Source organism: Drosophila arizonae, chromosome 4 (assembly GCF_054131065.1).
Source record: "Drosophila arizonae isolate 15081-1271.41 chromosome 4, UAZ_ARI_1.0, whole genome shotgun sequence".
NCBI lineage: Eukaryota > Metazoa > Arthropoda > Insecta > Diptera > Drosophilidae > Drosophila > Drosophila arizonae.
Genome location: NC_142924.1, coordinates 3,414,265 through 3,434,726, shown reverse-complemented (window position 1 = coordinate 3,434,726; position 20,462 = coordinate 3,414,265). Strand labels below are relative to the sequence as shown.

General features: G+C 37.8%; 1 protein-coding gene and 1 long non-coding RNA gene across 5 annotated transcripts in view; one reads left to right on the top strand and one right to left on the bottom strand.

Annotated features, from left to right (window-relative positions):
* The window catches only part of bab1 (bric a brac 1), an 80,266-nt gene that overhangs the window by 5,590 nt on the left and 54,214 nt on the right, over positions 1 to 20,462 (bottom strand). The window lies entirely within an intron of this gene.
* The window catches only part of LOC149268987 (uncharacterized), a 41,653-nt gene that overhangs the window by 1,258 nt on the left and 19,933 nt on the right, over positions 1 to 20,462 (top strand). The window contains exon 2 of the long non-coding RNA XR_016269865.1: positions 16,645 to 16,722. This is a non-coding gene — a long non-coding RNA (uncharacterized LOC149268987). The remainder of the gene's footprint in view (positions 1 to 16,644; positions 16,723 to 20,462) is intronic.

The following is a 20,462-nucleotide window of genomic DNA, read 5'->3' as shown; positions in this document are numbered from 1 at the left end:
TTGTCAATAACTTCATTACAAACTAAGTAAGAGTACTTCAGTTGAAAGTGCACGATTAGGAGATACCCTGTTTTTTTTTTTGGAGATGCTGTTTTAGATATATGATGTTCATGTATATTTTGAAATTTAGTTTTTGGAAAACGCACATGAAAAAGTCTATATGAATTTAAGCAGGATATTTGTAGCAAATTTTGCAAAAATGTTTTGCTTTAAAATCCGAGAGCTTGGATTTTAATTAAATGAATTAAAATTATACACATATAACGTCTGTGGGCTTCAAATCTTAATCCTAAACCATTATTATATATATATGTACATAAATATATCTCAACATATCGCCTGTTACATACCCTTTCACAACAGCCAATATACCCTGCTTCATCATTTTTATTTTAATAATGAGTTTAAGGGTATACAAATTTCGCATCATCTAGCATATCAAGTGGCTATTCCCCGACCCCGACTCAGGGGCCACTCTATGGGGCCCACTTGTGCCCATTTAGGCTAAGTATTACTTGTAAGTTTGCCATGTGACTGCGTGGCTGAATAGCAGTTAAGTTGTTGCCTGTTTCTCATTTTTAGTCGCTTCCTAGTCTAAATGCATTCATATATATGTCTGTGAGTGTGTGTGTGTGTAATGGCAGCTGCCAAGACAATGAGCTTGCCTTTGCTCTGTTGTTGTCCGAAAATTTGTGTTGCATACTTTTATGGGCGCCAGACATGCAAATTGCAAGTCTCCAAACTAGCCATTTCATTTTCGCTCTCATTATGAAGTAAATTATATATAATATTTTTGTAGCTACTTTTTTTTTTTTCTTTTTATTATTATTTTGATTTTGTTAAGGCAAAGTAAAATTACTTTATTTGTAAATGCAAGCAAATTAAGTTGGCAATTTCTGCGAACTCTGAGCAGAAGTCATACAAGTTGTTTACATATTTGTCGAAAGAGCTGTAATTTTGGGGCTAACTTTAATTTTGTACTTTATTTCTTTCATATTTCAGATGGCAAATAACTTAATAAATGCATTTATAGGGTTTTGTTTGAGCCTTTTTATACTATATGAACAAAAAAGAAGGGTATATTGAATATACAAGTTATTGTTTTAACATTTATTTTGTAATCGTTCTTAAAGAGTTTAGCTATTATCTAAATTAATAATATTAATCGATAAATTATCGATATTTTGTGAAATTGCTAGATTTGACATTTAATTGCATCGCGGCAAGCGCAGCTGAAATTGCGAGCATTCAAATAGGATATAGCTAATCCACATAATTATATATAGGAATACAAATACACACACGCACACACATAAGTATACTCAAGTTGAGCTGTGTATGTGGGCAGCTAAGCGAAGAAACGTTGCAGCCATCAAAGCAACTGCAACGACAACAACAGCAATAGCAACAACAACAACAACAACCACAACAACAAAATGTTGCACATCCAACTAGGCAGGCCAACTAATGGTCCATTCGTGGCACTTGGTTATTGACGTTGGACTCGAATTGTATTAACAATGCATGGGGCACAGACCAGGCTCACTGAACTGCTGCTCACTGGGCGAATACACGGGCGTGCTGGCGTGAGCGTGGCAGGCGTTGCCAAGCGAATGGATGTGAGGTAGAGGCGCGGCTTTGAGGTAAGCAGCGGCTGCGACTGCGTTTGGCTTTGATGCAAAATCGAAACGTGGTCAACTTCATTTCGCTTAATTTCGCGTTGACTCTACACACACACACACACACAAACACAGGAGTTGCATTTGCAGCTATATGTCGCGCGCTAATCTGCAGCGCAGGTAAACATAAAGGACGGCGAGTGTGTGTGTGTGTGTGTGTGAGGGGGGAGTGGCATGCCACTCAGGTATGACATTTTGGCAGCGTCGAAGTGCACCAAGACTGTCAAATGAGTTGTAATGAAATCTCGTTCAGTAAATGTGCATATGTGTGTGTGTGTGATATACATATGTGTTAGTGTATTAAGTGCGTGTGTGTGTGCTGTGCTGCTTTGGTCAGTTGCACATATAATAAATAAATTATTTGGCATTTGGCGTACGTATTATTGAAGGCAGCTGGCTAACAGGCACATACACATGCACACACACACACACACACACACACACACGTGCATGCAGCTGCGGCGCCATCTGTCGTTCGTCTTGCGCATTAGCGTGATTAGTCTCCATAGTCTCGCTCGCTGGCATTTAGACTTGTAACAGCAACAACAACAACAACATACATAGAAAGCCTCCTGCCTTGGCCTGGCTTTAAAATTAAATTATCGAAAAATTTGTGGCGTTTCCGCCATTTTCTAGCTGCAGACAGACATCTACGCAGCAGCCCAAAACAAACTTGGAGGAAAAAAAAAACTTAGCAGAACGCCCCCAGTGTGAAGAAGCCAGGAAAAAGGCGTTGCAGTCAACGCAATTGAAACCTTTGAGATACCTTTCGCACACCCACAACCCAACTCACTACAGTCACTCTCTCTCACTCACTCTATTGCTGCTCTGTGTAAGCATTGAGGCGTTAAGCTCACATCAATTGGGCGTAAAAAGCGCTAAACAGCCTAACCGCCAGCCAGTTTTTCGACTACCTTAAACCTCTTCCACAAATTGTGCACCCACTTGGCTTCCACTTTTGCGGCACTTGTGTGGCATGCGGCATGTGGCATGGCTCTAGTTTAGCCCGCGGGGCGTCGCACAACTTGAGCTGCTCTGGTGGTTGTTGCCACAATTTCTGATTTTCAGATTTTCTGATTCGCTCCGACCATAAAGCATCCGCAATGCAATTTAAACAAATTCACAGCAGGAAATAGCGACATGTGGCCAAAAACATGTTTATAGATCTCATATGGGGCAAACAATTAAATGAAAAGTATAAATAGAAAATATGAAAAAAAAAGAATATAACAAAATAAATAGAGTTAAAAAAGGTCTAGACGGGATTTTCATGGGTATTGAAAATGAATACAACTTATTTTGGGAAAAATTAATGATGATATTGACAGGAATGTTATCAAGTAAACGAAATACTTGTATCTTTTATATTAATATATTAATATTTTTAAACTATTCCACTTAAATATATATATTACATCCATACCTCAATCTCTTTTCTATTTATGAAATTCAATAGCTGCTTGCATGCTCAATTGACTAAGTCAAAATTCCTAATTCGAGGATGTTGTTCAGGAAATTATCAAAGTGTGCTGTGTGTATGTTAGTGTGTGTGTGTGTGCCTTCTGGAATTTGTGTGTAACCAAAAATTAATTAGCGTGAAAAGCATTTAGAAATGTTTAAGCCAAGCAGTTGACAAACCAAATTTCGAAGACGGATGCATGGCTAAAAACTTGCATTAGTTTTGTCGAGCTCATTTCCTCAGTCACTTACACACACACACACACACTCACATATTCATTTTTAATTTGATTTAGTCGCAAAACTTGCTGCTTCATTAAAATTCGTGCAACAACAAATGAAAAGTTTTTGGCTCGCGTTTTGCTACTTGAAACGGGAATTACTAAATGCAGCAGCAATGGCAGTAGCAGTGGCAGCAACATCAGCAGGCTGTGGCAGCAACAAGCGGCATATTTCCGACTTTTCCCCGCATTTAACCCTTAGACCCTACACCAAGCAGATTCCTCTTAGCCGCCTTAACCCTTAGGCGGGCCAACAAGCGCTCTGAAGTGTGCTACGATTTCACTTGAAAACTGCAATCAAGTGAATTTCAATATGCATATGTACATGTGTGTATGTGTGTGTGTGTGTGTGTAGATATGTGGATTTGTGTGTGTATAAAAACTTCATGGATTTAATAATCAAACCATCGATGGTTAAAATCGAGCAACGAGAGTGAGAGAGTGAGGGAGGCAGGGAGGGCGACAGAGGAAGAGGAGGGGAGAGAGAGCGCGCGCACAGTCCCCTACATCGAGCACTTCTCTACACTTGTTCCTCATTTCCTGTACAATTTTATTATATTTCATATATGGATGACTGTTCGTTATGTGTGTGCCTGTGTGTTTGTTTGTGTGTGTGTGTATTTGCGATCGGCAATAACAGCTTATGGTCTATATATTCGTCTAACTGTGCTGCACTCCGAGCAGCCGTTCTCCCCATCGGCCACGCCCACTACAAAATGTTTGCCAATGCATAAGTATTTATAATGAAAATATGAAACGTTGCGCTCATTATAAGAGATGCAGTATGTGTGTGTGTGTGTGTCTCTTGTGTGTGCATGGATATGGATTTGTTGCATTTGTGTGCCTAATAATAACAGAAAAAACACATTAAGTGCTTCAGACTGAAATTTCATAAGTTTGGTGCTCCGGTTATTCAACTGCAGATTGTTTAGAAAATTACTTTTGGAGTGTCGGAAAATAATGATAGACCAAGTGGCAAATTAGTTGGAATTATGGGAAAATAAATTTAATGCTGATTTTGAAATGTTACGAATATATAATAATAATAATATGAGTCATCGATTGGAGTCTAGATGGAAGGGCTCTAAAAAGTTGCTGAGATATCAGCTATAGCTTATATAAATTAATTAATGATAGTTCAAATTAAAATGTAATTTAAATATATTTTTTCTACTTCTATAAATTCGATAATTCCCTCAAAATAAAATGTTTTGTTATTTTTTAAACTTTCTTTTTATCGGACATAAGCTCGAAAACAATAACTAATCAATGTGCTTTAATTTGTTTTGTTGCCTTGCTTTCTGTCTGCTGCTTTGCACACTTTGCAGACTAATTGCCAGCAATTGGACGGATCTGGCTGAGTTACTGTACTCCATGAAACAAGAACAAAACAACAAAACTTTAATTTTTTTTTTTATCATTGTTTGTTTGTTAAAAAACTGCGGTAATTTATACAACCGACAGTAAAAACAAAAAACAAAAAGTTTTGCGTTCTAAAATGAAGCAAAACGATTAGCCGAGCAGGATGATGGGGTGGAGGGAAGGGGCGGAGTTGGAGCTGGCTATGGTTAGCAATCAATCGACAAAATAATGCGTTAACTTTTCAAAACGCGCCGCACAGCTGCAACGCACACACGCAACTTTTCACACTCACACATACGCAACTTTTCACACACAAACACACACACAGTCATAACTAACAGCAACAGCAACTTTGTGAAAAGCGATTAGGAAAAAAAAGTATTGCATAGGCAATGGGCGCATTAGACCTAGACATGGCCCGTCTGCTGCAGCTGCTACAGAACAGCCTCAATATAACAAACAATAAAAGTTTAAAATATTGCAATCTATAGGCGCACACACATGCATACATACATTTACATGCATGTGCTGATGCACGTACGCATTGATAAAACTTGGCTTTTTTTTTTAGCTAGAGTTGCTTTTTGAAAAATACAATTTAATTGCAAGTCAGTAGACATAAATAAAAAACTATATCTATAGATTTATTTTCGATTATTGAATATATTTATATTTTATTATAAACTATGATTGCAAACACAAGATAAAAGAGTTTGTTTTCGAGAGCTATATGAAGACAAATTGCCAAAAGTAAAATATATTTTATATACACTCTATTTTCATTTGTATATATTCTCGATAAATACAACAAATAAACTGTATTCGGCCTCAGCAAGTTGGTATTTCTGTCAAATATTTTATTCATTTTTATATATGACTAATCAATTTATTTGCCCATCAATTAGACTTTACATTCAATAACAATTTAATTTATATATACCAAAAATATTCGAAATGTAAAGCCAAGAGAAACAAAAAAAAAAAAAAGAGTAGAAATTGCTGACTACGATATCGATATCGTTGCATGTTGACGTCATAAATTGTGGCACCTAATAAATTGACACACTGTCATTGTGTGGCATTTACAGTTTATGTGCATATTGCCACATGCAACACATGCGTCCACTCATCTCTCATCCCTTAACCCGCATCCCCCATCCCTTAGCCCCTTCATCCCTCTCAAACAACAAAAGCCACTGGGCAACTGGTCTGCATTTTGCCGTCATTCGTTGGTTTTTTTTTTGTGTGTTTTGCACACTGCACGTTGCACGAGCTGCATGCAACAATTGTGTGGCAAGTGCAGGCCAAAAAATAAAAATCAAAAAGCCGCCGCAAACAAAATACAAAATGCACAAAAAAGAAAACGAAATAGCGAGGGAACGTGGCATATTCCCTGGTTGCCGCATCGTTCCCCTATCTGTCGCCCTCTCTCTCTCCCTCGCTCTCACACTTGTACTTGTGGCACGCTGTGCGGTGCACCGCAGCGTTTAAAATGGTTTGGCAGTCATTTTTTCACATCATTGATTGCTTATTAGATTAAAAACCGCGCGGCTGGGCAGTGGCTGCAATTCCTCTCCTTTTTTGTCGCTTTTCGATCTGCACCCGTCCCTGCCCCTGGCCCTGCCTCCAGCTCCACTGATGTTTGATGTGCGGCACGTGCGGCCTGTGCTGCATGGGCGGCTGGCACGCCTTTAATGTGCTGACAACAACAATCACAACAACAGGAAACAAACAACAAAATGCATAAAAAAGCGTCTGCTGCAATTTGTGCGCCGAAAAATAGGCAACCAGTTTTTTCCATGCCAAACGGTTTATTGGCGTGTGTGTGTGGGTGCGCGTATGTGTGTATAGGTAGAAATCGTTGGCCAAATGAATTTCAATATTTTTAGTGCATGATTTTCTTTTTTTGTATGCTCTGCGTACAGACTATTAAAGATTCGTGATTTATAACAGGCCACATTTATATATAAAAAATGTTTTTGCCTGGTCAACAGACTGCATAAAGGCCATAAATACTTATATGTATATATGTATGTACATCTCATAGGTAAAGTGTTAATCGACAATACATATTGTTTTTTAAGCTATTACGAAACATAAAAAAATTTGATGATATATGAAGTGGAGTAAGTGAAAAGTGTTTACAGACTTTTGCTGAAATTGAAATATGTGTTTTTGTTTTTTATCCTTGGCAGCTGGGTTAACTTCTATTGCATTGTGATCAACGTAGAGATATAAAGAGGTAAATATGGACAAGTGGGCAGGTGTAAATATATATAAATTATTTATAAGAGGAATGGAAGAAGATTGAGATAAGCTGGCAGAGAGATGGGTATGATTAGATTGGCTCAACTCGGGAATATATGTAGATATAAATGTTAGCCACATTTACTTCACGCTCTCTTTGCAAGATCCACCGAAAAAATCATATTCAATCGCTCTCGCTCTGAGCTGGCGTCTTCGGCTCTGTTCGTTTTGATTTTCTGCTGAGCGCTTTGAATGGAGATATTCGTCCCATGCTCTTTTAACGAACATCGTTTTGGGAGAGCTTCGGTCTACGTTCGTACAATGCGATTGAGGGAGCGAGCAAATAGTGAGCGGAAGAACGAACGATCGCTAACGAAGTCTTTGCAGAACCGAGACTCCCAGAGTGTGTGATTAATAGGCATTTATTCGCAGACATCGAGAGGCAATCAAGGTTTACTTGCGAGCTTTGATATATGTAGTATATACTTTATGGTTTTTGGTTTATCTACTTTATTAATTATTTGAGTTATTTATGTCTTCTCTTAAAATGCTTAGCCATATAGAAAATGTTCCACAGTAAATTCTTAATTTATGCTTAATTATTTTTTCAAATACAAAAATTGTGCAAAACTTTGCATAATATATTCTTAGCTTGGCCATTTTCTTGTAACTGTTAGTTAACTGCTTGGCTACTTGCTTAGATTATTTCAGCTCAACCCCTGACCTCTAGCTCTCTCTCTATCTCTCTCCTACTCTTCCACTTGGTCTCTTGCTCTGATAAAAAATGGCGAATGTCTGCGTTGCTTCGTTGAAGCGTAGCCAAATTTAATTTTAAATTTTATGAACGCACATCAAAAAATAAGTGTGGGAAGAGCCAAGGACAAGGGGCAAAGGGCAAGAGGTTGGAAGTTGGGGCAAGCTTCTTGGGGGTTGTCTGCCCCAAAGAAGTTGTGGCATTAAAATATGAAAAACAATTAAGCCGCGCACAACGCTCTGGCGGCGTCTGCAAGCAAAATTTAAGTTAAGATTTCATTCAAGATGATTCCCTCGTGTAAGAGACGACTGACTCTAACCCTGCCCCGCCCCAGCCTCCTGTGCTTTGCCTGCAAACAAAATGAGTATTATGTACTATATTTCAATTCATTATGAATTATTCAAGGTGTGGCATGCAGCAAGGAAGTGTGGGTGGGTGGGAAAGAGAGTGGAAGGGGGATGGAAATGCAACACGACAGACACTTAGCTGCCTCTTGCTGCAGTTTTGTGGCATATTATGGCGAAAATTTTGCTTGTGGCAGACAGCCTGACAAGCCGCATTTCAGTCTCAATTTTGTTTGTTGTCGTTGTATTTGCCGTTGCCGTGTTGAGCAATAAAATGTAATCAATTATTTAAGCCCAGCCAAATGTACATTTTGTAAAAACAAGCAACTGCTGGCAGCTGCAATTGTCAAATGCAAACAGAGAGACAATCGCACTGAGCTGAATTGAAAAGGCACTTGTGATTTGTCATGGACTCTAAATATATTTTCAATGGCTTCGGACTCTTTTTATTCCTTTTTGTAAATAAAAATCGAAATATTTTATCCAATTGTTGGCTCTAAGCAGAACCAATAATATAAGTGAAGTAAACATATTTCACATAAAATATTCAGCAACAACGAGTCTATGGTTAAAAATAAGTGAAGTACAAATATTTTATATTAAAAATTCTATTTAGCAACAAAGAGGCGAGAATCTTTAGTTGAGTCTAGAGTCATTTCTTGTTTGTTCATGTAGTCCATATATATATTTGTCTGATCTCGTTTATATTTCGATTTTGACTGGAGGAAGTTTGAGGTTCTTGTGGAATTAATTTTTATTGTTTGATAAAAGAAAATTCATATCTTTACTTAGCTCAGTTATTTAATGCATACAAAGTAATTAAATCATTAATAAATATTAATTTTTTACAATTCTTTCTCAAATATCGTATAACTTGTCTCTTACTATGTATGTTACTCTTCGACGGAGGGAAGCTAAAATATCTTTACTCGATGGCTCAGCCCTCGAATATCATTTTAGCCAGGCGGAAAAAGTGTTTTTCACTTTCATACTCTGCAAATGGAAACTAAGGCCATATTGTTTTTGTTAAAATGGGCTTAACAAACTGAAGGCATATTGTTGAGGCACTTAGGCATATCAACTTATATTGCCTTATTTTAATTAATTTTGAATCAATTATTTCTTCTATCTATCAGGCTCTATAATTTTTTAAATCCTGAACAATTTGTACGGAATTTATTGCATATGTATGTTGATTTTACAGCTCTGCATAGCATACACAATATCTTCTAGTCGGATACTGATGACTTGAGCATATTTGCTGGCTTTTTTTGTTGTTAATCTATGCAAGAGGCAGGCAAAAGTATTTTGCATAGTAAAAGTGGCAAACGCTGTAGACAGCATACTACTATGCTGGCCAAATGCTATTGTTGTTGTTGTTATTTTTATTATTATTATTGTTGTTGGTGTTGCTGTTGTTGTTGTTGTTGTTATAGGCCAGAGTTTATGGCCGTTTTGTTGGCTGGTTAGTTGGGTTAGTTGTTGGTCTGGGTTGGTTGGGTTAGTTTGGTTGCTTTTCTTTTTTTAGGTCATAAGACGTTACGCTAAAAGCGCCGTTCAACATTTCGTTCTATTTTAAAGACATTTGTTATAGTTGTTGCTGTTGGTGGAGTTGTTGTTGTTGTTGCCGTCAGGCTTCAAGATTGGCACTTGATTGGCGTATATTTCCTGTTGCATATTTAAGTTTTTCGCTTTAGTTATAGAGCACGGCCAAAGCCAAAATAGTAGAGAGTTGGCAAGTTGGTGCATTTCTATTTGTATAACTGACATGTGGAAAATTTGCATTGAGTGGAGTCGACCTGGCTATTATAAGGGTGCTGAAGGTATAAATATTTTTAGCAGGTCTCGGATTGTTCCACCTTTAAAGTTGCTCGCATTTTCGATTTTTATTTTTATTTTTATTTTTGCCTTATTTAATTAAATAAATGCAATAAGTAAGCGTCAACGCATTGACATTTCATCTGTCGCGTAATTTATAATTTGTGTTGCCATAATGGTCTCAATACATATAAATATATATATATATGTACATATATATTTATATGTGTGTGTGTGTGTCTGTGTGCTGTTGCTTTCATTTTGACTGCGCTGCAAATATTTCGCATTAATATGGCGGAAAATCCATAATCGAATTACAGAGCTGCGGCTCTTTTGTTTCCCATCTCTCAATCTGTATGTTTATGTGTCTGTGTGTATATGTGTGTGTTCGTGAGTGTGTGTGTTTGTATCGCTTTAATTGAATCCTTAACACTTTTGAGCTACTTACGTCCAACACGTTGCGTATGCGTAACTTATTATTATTATCGTTGTTGTTGCTGTTGTTGTTGTTGTTGTTGTTATTGCAACATCTGTCAGGGCTGCGTAAAAGGTTAAAATAATTCAGGGATTGAAAGCAAGCGCAAAAATGAAATTTCCTTGTGAAGCTCAAGCAAGGCTCTGGTTACAGTGTGGCATACATAGATCCTACAACTCCATATAAACATTAATATTTATTATTTATATTCTCTTTTATTATCAATTAGTCAATTAATTAATATAGAGAAAAAATTATTATGTAATCGATATATTAGTCTCCGCATCAATCATCAATCAGTTCGTTAGTTTTAGTTTTAACGTATATCATAAGTCTGTTCATCGTTTAATCCATCGAAACTTTTGTAGATGTCAAAACAATTTCTGTTTACTTTTGCATACACATCAATCTGTCAATCAAGCCTCAGACAAACAGTTAATATAACATCTTATCTTATCTCTACGCCTGCTCCAGTAAGTCGGAGTCAATCAATGAATCAGCCTACCTTATATTACCTCGCATAGCAACTGTCATTTAGTTGTGCAGTGTGTTCAGCCCTGAGGCGGCATCCATCTGAGTTTTCCAATTGATTTGTCTGCATTCAATAAAGTCGCAACAAACAAACCATTCAATCTATCGGAACGGAACGGAACGAACTCTTCCATTTGCATTTACCTCTCTTAATTTTTATTTATATATATATGCAGATATATATGTATATATATATTTATATAGAGCCGCACAGAGCTTATTGGCATATTGACAATTACATGGACGATACATATAAATTAAGCAAGCGGTCCGATCGGAGTGACGCCTGACCAGCAGCAGCAGCAGCAGCAGCAGCAGCGGCGGCTGCGTTGACTGCGACGTAGGCAGCGGTAGTGGCTGCGACTGAGGCTCAGCTTGATGCGGCTGGCCAAATTTAATTGACAACTTACTGTTGTACTGGCTGGCGTGGCCGCGGGGCTCAAGCGGCGTAGGCAGAGATATACGCCGCGCAATCTGTCACAGCTCAAAGACACACATACACACACACACTCAGACACATACACAGGGACACAAACAGTTTGACCTGGCAAGGCTTACAAATTAAAATTCAATATTAACGGTCTGTAAAAAAATACAACAACAACCCGAATGAAAATAATTTAATAGCAGCAGCGGCGCTGTCAGTGTGAGGGGGAGCATATATATGAGAGGGAAGCGCGGCGGATAGGGGGAGTATATATATCGGCTATTGGCTTGGCGTATTTCCATAATCGTGACTTCATAAAAATTAAACTTCGATTTAAAAATAATGAGCAACATGACGTGTTGTTTGTACGTTCGGCGTACTGCATGCGCTAGTTGGCTGCCCAGTCAATATTATTATAATGTGTTGTACAGACAATACAGTCGAAATAAAAACAAACTGGAAGCAGTTTATTAAATATGCATGCAGCAGAAGGCAATTAATTTAAATTTAGGTTTATTATTTCAAGTATATCGAAAAGGAAAAAGCAAAAAACCGAAAAAATAAATAAAAGGAATGCAATTATCAGCGTGTGTTAATAATACTTTGCATTTGCGAGAGATCCACATTTTAATAAGACGGTTAAATCGGCGCTTTAAAGCTGACAAATAAAGCTGTAATATTTGTATACAAATAGCTGTCTGATATTTCTTGAGATAACAAATTATTTTTAATAATCCAGCTCAGGCACTAGAAAGCTCTTCGATGTCAAGTATAATAATGTACAGAGATACAGATTTTATATAATAGCGATTCTCTAGAGAACGTAGTGCGCTGAGTTTGATCAATTTGATTGTCTTCTTGCCTCTATCATAGGATAATTTTCTTATCCTATATCTCAAAGTATTCTGCATGCCTTTTAACAATCCCTTTAACAATCCAACTTTACCTATACGAACTAAATTTGCTACTGCAATATCCCAATATACTTAAAGGCAGTTTTGTATTGCCTGCCTTCTCATTTGTTGAAAATTCTTCAAAGTTTTCTGCGGCCAAGAGAAAACAACGTAAATATCTTTTGGTCTGCATGCTGCATGGGCTTTATTGAACGAATCGAGTTGAAGCATTGACAATGGTCTCAACAATGGTGTGAAAAACGCAAACACTCAGACACCTCAGTTTCAACTGGATGAGCAGCTGTCTGACTGCGTGTGTGTGTGTGTGTGTGTGTGTGTGTGTGTGGGTATTTGTGGGTGTGTGTATGTCGCTTGTGGGTAAATATTTTTAATACGCGTCGCATTCAACCGCAATACAAGGCAATTAAATATTTCAAGCCGCAACGCGTCGCAGCGCCTCGCACATCCGACACAAAAAAAAAAAAGAAGCGTATTGGAGTTGGGGGCTCAAAAGCGACTGGCAGCATTTACCGGAGCACAAAAGCAACAACAACAACAACAACAACGGCAACAGTAGCAGCAGCAACAACCGCTTTTATCCTGCCAGTTGGCGGTCAGAATGCCACAGTTGCAACTGCAACAGCATCTGTTTGCGTGCCACAATTGTCGCTTGATCTTTATTTCTGTTGTTGCAAGAGCAACAGCAATTGATGCTGTTGCTGTTGTTGGCGCTGTTTCGGCATCTGCTGCTGCTGTTGCCAGCTCAATACAATTGTAATATTCAGATCCTGCTTGGTGTTTTTTTCGCTTCTGTTTTTTAATTGGCGGCCATAATAATCAAATAATTTGTTTATTGAAAAACATTTTTTACAATTATGTAAACAACAAATTGATTTCCAGCATGAGTAATTGCCATTGCCCTGCTGCAAGTTGAGTCTGTAAAAAATATGTGTGTATACACAGATATTTGTGTGTGTGTGGGTGTGTGTTGGAATACCTATGTTTATTGCCGCCTGCCTGCCTTATTGTGGAATGCAATTATTGCAAAATAACACAAATAATAACTGCGCAAGGCAACGAACTGCAACGTGCCCCATTCGAGTTGCGTCGCTTTCGGCGTCAAATGTTGCACGTTTTTTGCATTTTTGTGCGAGTGTCAAAATATGCTATTTAAAAATTCCATAAAATATTAATAGTATGGGTTAGCCAAGGGAGGCGTAACGAGACATAGTTGATTGTGAGTATCGGAGAGGCATGTAACTGTGTGGGTGTGTGTGTCTGTATTGGTGTGTTTTTGTAGTGGCAAAAATTGCCTACATTTAGGCTGTCACTTATAAGACTTAAGAGTCCTTTAACTCTAGAATAGAACTCCCAACTCTAGAGAAGTAACTTGACTAAGAAAGAAATTTTTAAGAATTTTTTAAAAGAAATATTATATATGTATAATAAATAAAATATATATTTATCAAAAAATTAATAATACATATCATGTCTAAAATTAAGAACTGAAAAACTTTAGACATAGATTTCTTTGCAAAAGTTTAAGCATGATTGCGAAAGAGTCAATTTCTAAAGCCATATTTAAAAGAGAATGAGAAATATCTTGTGTTTGTGTGCCTGCGCTAGTTATTAAATTTTTTGTCCTTGATATGAGTAAAACAATTTCAGAGTTAATTTGTGTTATGTGCCCCAACAGCCAGTGGATAAAATGAGCCGATTGAGAGGTAGAGAGAGACAGAGAGAAGAGAGTGATTTGTAGAAGGAGAGAGAGAGAGAGAGAGAGAGGGAGAGAGAGCAGCGAGTTAGGGCTCTGTGCAATGCATTTGATAAACTGTCACTGGGAATGGGTAACTTCACTTTGGGCATATTTAATGAAAATGTTGCCAAATGATAGGCGGGCGCGTAGGCGGCAGTTGAGTGGGTCGTTTTAAGAGGGAGGGGCTCGGGAGCGTGGTCGATTTTGACGTAACACTTTGGTTGCGATTTGACATGACAAATATGTGCATTGGCATGCAGCAGGACAAACACACACAAGGGACGAGACACAGCGAGACACACGATAATGAAGCAGCACAAGTAGCATCCACATTATCATTATCATCATAATTATCATTAGCATTATCTGTGCGCTGATTATCGTGTTTTGCATTTGCGCATTGCATGATTCAATAATGATTGAATTAATTGCGTTAATAACTGACACTAGCCGCAACCCCACGCAGCATCAGCAATGGCAACTGCAATAGCAGCAACAAGCAGCAGCAGCAGCAGCAGCAGGAGCAGCAGGAGCTACAAATGGTTGTCAACCTGCAGCGTACAACCTATTGCCTGCCTGCCTGCATCCTGCTTGCGTTTGGCTTGCATCCTGCGCCGCTGCCGCTGTCTGGCCCGTGCTGTCCTTTCTGCTGGCTCAAAGGCGCTTTGTGCCACCATCTTGAGTGTGTGGCAAAGCCTGTAGACAAACTCAGGCATACAAATCGAATTTGCGTGGCTAAGTAGCCGCATGTCCGACTCCTGCCAAGTCCGGCGAATCGTCCTGTGGCTCCAAATTAGTGATTTTGATTTGCGCATTACGCATACGCCATGTGTGCCAGCTAATGTGTGTGTGTATGTGTGTGTGTGTGTTTGCCTGTCTCCTTCCAGCTTAAACCGTCTATTATGTGCGTCGCTCTGCTTGTTGGCATTTGATTGATAACATACGATTAATAAAATATTGAACAGCCGCAACACACAGCAGAGCCAAACTACAAACACACACTCCAACACACACTCACACACCTCTCTCTGCATTGTTGGAAAAAAACATAAATCAGTTATTGGCCAACTAATTTACAATAAATTGATGGCATTTCATTTCTAACTACCTCTCTAGCGGGGTTCTGGTTCTGGTTCTGGTTATGTTTCTGGTTAGTTTTTAGTTGAGCTTGTCTATAATATAATTTGTTTATTTTGTAGCCAACTTTTGTTGATGTCACTGTCCATTCTAATAACTGTTAACAGCAATATGCTTTTAATGCGTTTTACCAATACAATTTCAAATTAATAATAAATAACAATTAAAGCGAGATGAGAGTTGATTAAACTTAAACGTGTGTTTGCAAATGTTTATAATTGCAATGATTAAAAAAAAAAAAAAAAAAAAAAAAATTGATTAATTGGAATACATTTTTTTTTATCATTCTAAAATTCAAATTAATACTATAAAAAAAAAAAAAAAATTGATAAATGTGCAACTAAAATCCAATTAAGTTTTAATACTTAAAAAAATCATTTTATTGTTACAGCAAATTTACGAAAGCAAAAATTGGGTATTTAAGGAAGAACAAATTTTTTAAATTAAAAATTTATTGTATATAAATTTATATAAATTTGTGAAAATGTAGAGCTTGTTACTTAAATTCATATTCGTTTTTTATTTAAAATCAAGACAGCATATACAATGAATACTTATGCACAGATTTTCTTACCGTTTCAATTTTCATTTAATATTCAGCGTATTTTTTTGCTCCGACTTTTCTTTTCAAATTTCTCTTCGAATATATTCTGTTCATTTTTCTTTTATTTTCCGATTTTATTCTTGCTGAGTGTTAGGAGTGTCTTATACATATCCGTGCTCATGATTATTATTTTGCGCCCGCTTTTGTTTCATATGCATAAGTTTTGCCTGTGTGTGTGTGTGTGTGGATGTGTTTGTTGTTGCTGAACAAAAGTAAAGGGAAAAGCTCGCTCGCGCGTTAGCTACAAGTATATTAAAAAAAAAGTCGAGACGGGGTATGAAGGTGGCAACAGACATCAACCTTTTGGCACCTTTGTCTTGCTGCCACATCTGCTTCACACTTTTAATTTGACATACACACACACATACAGAGACCCCCTCACACCTGTTTTGTTAGACAAAGGCACAAAGTTTTGTTTGATTCCTTTTGTGTGTGCAGCCAGCGAGGACAACAACAAACGGCATAAGCAACAACAACAACATCAGGCAAATAATTATCATTGATACAAAAGCATAATGCATGGCACATACTTTTTAGCATATGTATGCATATCTTAAATATAGATATAGATATAGATATGTGTATAGTATATACATTTGCCTGATTAAAATGTCGAGTTTCTTGTTATGCCCCTCACATCTTGGCTTGAAAGCTTTAAACAAAAGTTGCGAAGCATGAAAAGTTCATTATTGATCAAAAGAGATTGTCAAAAGAATATTAAAATAATAGAAAAATATTTCAAGAACTATAATAAAGGCAATTTTAATTAAAGTCTATGTTAGTTTGTAGTCTTGTATTTTTGTTTTACTAATTTTGATCTAATTTAATTTTCCTTTGTGAATATTAATTTAAATACTTTTTTCTTAATTTATTTACAGTTTTTTTTTAAGTGAAAGTGATAAGTGAAAAAGGAAAATTTTGATATATTTGACATCAGAGGCGGCAAATGCTTAAAGGTAAGTTAAATGAAGCCTGTTAGTTGGTTCTATAATCCCTTTATGTAATATTTATCTATATATTAACCTCTTCGAATTGCATATTTGGTCTTAAGTTTTGCTGTTGTTGTCTTCGGGCGGTCATGCCTAGAAAATTGTTGTTGCGGTGCTTGAAACAGACGCTTAACTAGCCATGAAACCGCACACTTAAGCGCACACTTGAGCACAGCAGCAGCACAACTCAGACACACACAGACACACAGACACGCACGCACACCACACAGTCGCACCCGCACGCACAGCTACAGCTGCTGCCTTGGCTGGTTTGCTGTTTCTGGTTGCCCAGGCGAATGTGCCACAAATGTGCGCCCGCAAAAGTATGCAATGGAAAATGTTGCCCGCTGGCTGTTGCTCAAGTCTGTGCAAGTATATATATATACATATAAGTATATATATATATATATATGTGTGTGTGTGTGTGCTTATCAGGCAGTCTGTTGCCTCAGCTGCTGCTGGTGCTATGGCTGCTGCAGTGTCTCAGCCACATGCAAATGTCCTTGCTGCTTGCCAGTTGCCCCAGCTGCCGTTCTCTCCTTTTGTGCAGCGGCCAGTTATGCTGGCTGCCACTTTTGCGCTCACTTGACTTTTAAAGCTGGCAGCCAACAGAGGCGCAACAAGTAGCAGTAACCACACAAACAAAAACGAAAAGGAGCCGCCGGAGCAAAGGGCAAAGCCGAGACTGACAGCTCCTTTTTATTTTTATTTTTCACGTTTTTTTTCGGGTGGCAAAATCACAGACAATAAAAGCGCAAAAATATCCATGAAAACATCATGTCAACACGCCCAAAAAACAAAAAACCAAAAAAAAAAAAAGAACTGTTAAGGAAAAGAGGGTGTGCTGTGGCAAGGGGCAAGTTGCTACATTAGAGACAAGTGGCAGAAAGTAAACGTAAACGAAAAATGTTTGGCAAAGTGCCGCCTAAGGATGCCAACAGGGCGGGCCATGGGGGTGGCTAAGATGGCCATTAGCACTGGTTGAAAGAGGGTATGATGGGTTAAAAGAAGTGTATGAAAAAGGTAGAAATAAACAGCGAAGAAACCACTAATGGGTAATGAGTAGGGATAAAATAAACAGTTATAAAGATATCTGATTATCATGAGTAGTGATGAGATAGGCAGATATAAAAAGATCAGATATAGTATTCCGACTTTCAATATAGACCCATACAGGGTATCTACTAGCTGAGCACAACTTTAAGTCTTCATTTACTTTTTTTTGTGGGCTAGCTTTGAGTGTGGGTTAAGGGTTGGGTGTTGACTTTTTTTCCAGTCTTTTTTTTTTTTTTATTTGGGCAAGTCTTTGGGCCGGGCTGTGCGTCTGCCACAGCAGTTTGCGGCATTTGCTCTCGGATTTTCTGGTTTATTTTTCGCTTTTTTTTTGGGGGGGTGGCTTGTACTTGACCTTGAGCTACAAGCCAAGGCGACAGCAGCAAAGTGAGTGAGAGAGACAGAAAAAGAGTAAGTGGGAGAAGAAGCGAAAGCGAGACAGTTGAGTAGACAGCACGTAGAATACTTTTTGGAGTGAGTGTGTGTGTGTGTGTGTACTTGGCCAGCTTGTTGCTGCCAGCCACACACACACAGTCAGGAACAATTTGTGATTTTGCGTGTGTTTGTGCGACTGTAAGTTGTGCCAGGCAAGCAGACAAGAACAAGCATAGCTACAGCTAAAGCTGGAGCTGCTGCTGCTGCTGCTGACTGCCGTCTGCTGATTTTCCTTTTTCCGTTTCCTCAGCCACGTTCCCCAATCACGCCCAACCCCAGCTACTTAAACTTGCGGCTCTTTTCGGTTGCTGCCGTAGCAACTGCTGCTGCTGCTGCTGCTGTTACTTTCTTCGTTTTGCTGCTGGCTTGGTAAAATCTGTTTGCGTTGATTTCGGGGGCATATTTTTGCCAAATGTGTGTGCGTGCGTATTTTGTGTCGGGCCTAGTCAAGTGTTACGCAATGCAACAACAACTACAACACCAACAACAACTATAATAATAGCAACAACAACAACAACAACAGAGCTGCTGTTGTTGCTTTTGTTGTTTCAGCCACAATTATTTGTGGTTTCCGGGTTTTTGTGGCTTTTCAGCACAAGCGCAACATGTTGCCGGACCTTTGCCATTGACACCCACACACATACACACACGAACTCTCACACACACAAACATTTGGACACTTGTTGCGCGCATTTGTATAAGCTTTTTCTCTCTGGATTTTTTTTTTTGTGGCTCAAATGCAATATTTTAATTTGTTGATTTACTGCGCCGACACTTCATTCACCACAAACACAATTACACACACACCAACACACACATATGCAGAACAAACCATTTATTTAGCTGTTAAATTATATTTTTTGTTGTTGTTTGCCTCTCAGCCAAATCGTGTTTTATGTTATGCATTTTTAATGTTTTTTTGCGTGTCAATTTGTCAAATGCGCAAACATAATTTGTTGCATGTTTCTAGTTTGTTTTTTGTTTTATTTAGCTTTTTTTTTTTTGGTGCATACTTTATTAATTTTTGTGTTATCTAATGTGTTTTTTTTTTTTTTTTTTTTTTTTTTTTTTTTTTTTTTTTGCACGCATTTAGCTAATTGCTCTCTCAATTGTTTTTTGTTTTTAGCTGAGCTTTGATTTTGCATGGATTTTATATTAAGGCAATTTATCAACGATTGTGGCAGATTTTAATGCAATTTGTTAAGCATTTTGAAGTGTAATTAATTGAAATTGTTTACGGATTTTTGATTAAGTAAATTTTTAGGCGCACAAATTTGTGTGTGATTTAAAAGTTTTCATTATACATCAATTTGTTAGTTGACTAATAAGCCTATGATTAAAATTGCCTTTGATTAGATTAGTTTGGATTTGGCATGAAATTAGTTTATTAATAATTGAGAAGAGTTGCATGAGGAAGTTTGATTGAGCGAGTTAAATGATGATTAGTGGTAGAATTTGTTGAAATTATGATGATTAGAAGTTTAGCTGATTATCAGCTAATTATTCTATAGAACATTGTTCAGTTCTTCTACTTTTCGACTCTGATTCAAAAACTCATCAAGAGAAAATATTTAGCTGAACTATTATTTATCTTAAATCGCCTCTACACTTTGACCTTAAAATAACATTAATTCTAATGCAAAATTCAAACAATCGCTGAACCGTTAAGACATCAAATTGAAGAAAATGCAGGAAATCTGCACTAGTTTTTAGCTGCAACGGCAGCGGCAGCCGCAGCCGCAACACCATTTACTAAGTAAAATAACAACTAAAAGTTTTTTATTGTTTTTTTTTTTTTTTTTTTTTTGCTTTTTGTTTTGTATTATAATAATAAAGTGGCAATGTTGTCGCAAGTGGCAAGCGGTGAGCTGCGGCAAGTGGCAAGTGGCATAAATTGCAGTCTCATTCAAGCGGCTGTGTGGCGGAAGTAGTAGGTAGGCCAAAGTGAATTGCGTAGAGCAAAGCGGACAAAGAGAAGCAGAGAGAGAGCGAGAGACACGGGGAGAGAGAAAGAGAGTCTAAAGAAAGCGGCGCTTGCGGCCAGCAATTGCCAGCTTCAAATGTGCTCCAATGCCTCCGCTCCCTCTGATACTTATCTGCATACGGGTTTTACTATATACCATATATATATAGTTATATATGCCGTTCGTAGCAGTAACAAAAACTGCAAAGCGCCAGCTGAGGAAGCACCATAAAAAATCAAGTAAGAGAACTCACGT